Genomic DNA, 3,064 nt, shown 5'->3' with positions numbered 1-3,064 from the left:
ACCTGCCTCTGTGTGTGTGTGTGTATGTGTTTGAACATTCCAGGCACCTAAGATGCTTGAACCAGTGCACAGAACTCCTATATTTATTATTCATTAGTATTATATTTATCATGAAGATTTCATTACTTATTTCCATTTCCAGATCAGATTCTTGTTATACAAAAGGTAGATTGATTCAGAGTATTAAATATGGTTTTAAGTGTATCCTTTTAAACTACATTTATACAAGAACAAAATCATGTTCCAAAGAACTCTTAGATTCTTATTGTTTTGACTCTACTGTTTTTAAATTTGCAATTCTTATCTGCTAACTAAATAAGAAGCTGCTGGGAACTGATGTGGAAATTATGTGTAAATAAGTCAGAGGTCCCCGACCCCAGACCATGGACAGGTGCAGGTCTGTGTCCTGTTAGGAATCAGCCACAGAGCAGGTGCTGAGCCACAGGTGAGCAAGCAAAGTTTCATCTGTATTTATAGCTGCTCCCCATCACTCACATTACCACCTGAGCTCTGCCACCTGTCACATCAATGGCAGCATTAGATTCTCTTAGGAGCACCAGCCCTACTGTGAACTGTGCATGTGAGGAATCTACATTGCAAGCTCCTTATGAGAATCTAATGACTGATGATTTGAGGTGGAGCTAAGGCAGCGATGCTAGCCCTGGGAAGTGAATGCAAATACGGATTATCTTTAGTTTAGAGATTTGACTGCACAGAGACCATAATAAATCAATTGCTTGCAGACTCATATCAAAACCCTGTCAGTGAGTGGCAAGTGACAATTAAACTGCATCTAGTGGTGGGATTTATAACGACAAGTGAGTTGGTGTACTTAATTTTTACAGCTGCATGTGGTAGTAGGCTTTAAATCAGAATCTGACACTTATTTTAGTCCACACAGGGCCCACCCATTATTTTATTTACCACTTCCACCTGTGTCTCTTTCTCACCCTGCACTTGTCTCAGTCACAGTTTTGGTAAGTCCACATCCTAACCCTAGCCAAAGTGAGTGAAAAACAAATATTGCTGGAGATTTTTAAGAAGGGGAAAAGACCTGATGATGAGACAGCAGAAGACTCTAAAACTGCCAACAAAAAGAAAGCTGCATTTAAAAGAAAATACCAAGAGTCCTACTTAAATCATGGGTTCATTGCAACAGGTGATTCACATTCTCCAAGCAATTTGTATAATATGTGATGACCAGCTATCCAATGAAGCCATGAAGCCTTCAAAACTTCTTCAGTGCATGGATACCAAACACCCTGCTTTAAAAGACAAGCCTTTGGAGTTTTTCAAAAGAAAAAAAATGAACATAAAGAACAGAAGCAATTATTGAAGGCAGTCACTTCATCAAATGTGTCTGCACTGAGAGCATCATTCTTAGTGGCTAACACATTACTAAAGCTAAGAAGCCCTTTACTATTGGTGAAGAGTTTATCCTGCCTGTTGCTAAGGACACTTGTCATGATCTTTTAGAAGAAGTTGCAATTCAAAAGGTGGCACATATTTCTCTTTCAGCTAGCACCATAACTAGATGAATTGATGAAATAGTAGAGGATACTGAGACGCAATTGTTAGAGAGGATTAATGAGTCACTGTGATACACAATCCAGGTTGACGAGTCTACTAATGTTGACAACAAGGCAACAAGGCAACAATGCTTGTTTTTGTGTGATATATTTTTCAGAAAGACACGCATGGGGATATGTTATGTGCACTTTTATTGCCAACCAACACCACAGCTACAGAGCTATTCAAGTCTTTGAATGATTACATATGAGGAAAATTGAATTGATCATTTTGTGTCAGTGTATGCATGGACAGAACGGCTGCCATGACAGGATGGCTTTCTGGTTTCACTACTCGGGACCAAGAGGTCACTTCTGAATGTGAGTTTACACACTGTGGCATCCATAGAGAAGTGCTGGCTAGCCAAAAAATGTCTCCTGAACTTAACAACATTTTTCAGGATGTGTTTAAAGTTATCAACCACATTAAAGCACATGCATTCAAAGCCAAACTGGAATTATGCGGGCAATGAGTGAACTTTGGGATTTTTGATGTTTCAAACACTAGTTGAGATTTTAAAAGAGCCAGGGCCTTCCTTTTCCCAGCTGATGCATGGTCTCCTATCTCAGTCTTCAAAAGAGTTTGAGAATTACTTCCCAACCACAAAAGACCCCCAAACTGGGAAGGAATGAATCCATGACCCATTTGTGAATAAGCCAGGTGAACTGACTTTGTCCGTACTAGCAGAAAATCAACTGTTTGAGATCACAAATGATGGTGGCCCGAAAAGTATGTTTGAGACATCTTCAAATCTCCATATATTCTGGATTAAAGTGAAGGTGGAATAAAGTCAAGGTGAATGCCACGAAAGCACTGAAAAGCCTGCTTCCATTTCCAACATCTTATCTTTGTGAATCAGGGTTTTCTGTAATCACAGCAACCTGAACAAAATTATGGAGTAGACTAGATATAAGCAACAAACTTTGGGCATCACTGTCTCCCATCATCCTCAGATGGGACGATTTTGTTGCAGGAAAACAAGATCAGGGCTCTTACTGATTCTACATTTTGGTGAGTTATATAATTACTTCATTATATATTATAATGTAATAATAATAGAAATAAAGTGCATAATAAATGTAATGTGCCTGAATCAAACCATGCCTCCCATCCATGGAAAAATTGCCTCCCATGACATTGGGCCCTGGTGCCAAAAAACTTGGGGACCACTGCTATATATTATACATGCAGACACATATGTAGATACACATATCAAGCTAAAGTTATCAGTAATAAACAATGTAATAATAAATGGTAAATTTAAACAATGTTGATGTTTATATCTCAATGTAAGTGTTTATTTCTCTTGCTGATGATGATCTGACAAAATAATATACTAATTTTTAATTTAATTGGGAAGGTATATTAAAAATAATCCCAAGTATCAATATGTAATATTAAGGTGCAACTTATTTGCTTTCTTAATTACTTTACAATAATCAATTTTAGAAAATAAAGCTCATTAATAGCCTAATATAATACAGTTGACCACATG

Source organism: Phyllostomus hastatus, unplaced genomic scaffold, assembly GCF_019186645.2.
Source record: "Phyllostomus hastatus isolate PE091 unplaced genomic scaffold, TTU_PhHast_1.1 phas_contig_1, whole genome shotgun sequence".
Classification (NCBI taxonomy): domain Eukaryota; kingdom Metazoa; phylum Chordata; class Mammalia; order Chiroptera; family Phyllostomidae; genus Phyllostomus; species Phyllostomus hastatus.
This window is presented reverse-complemented; position numbering follows the sequence as displayed.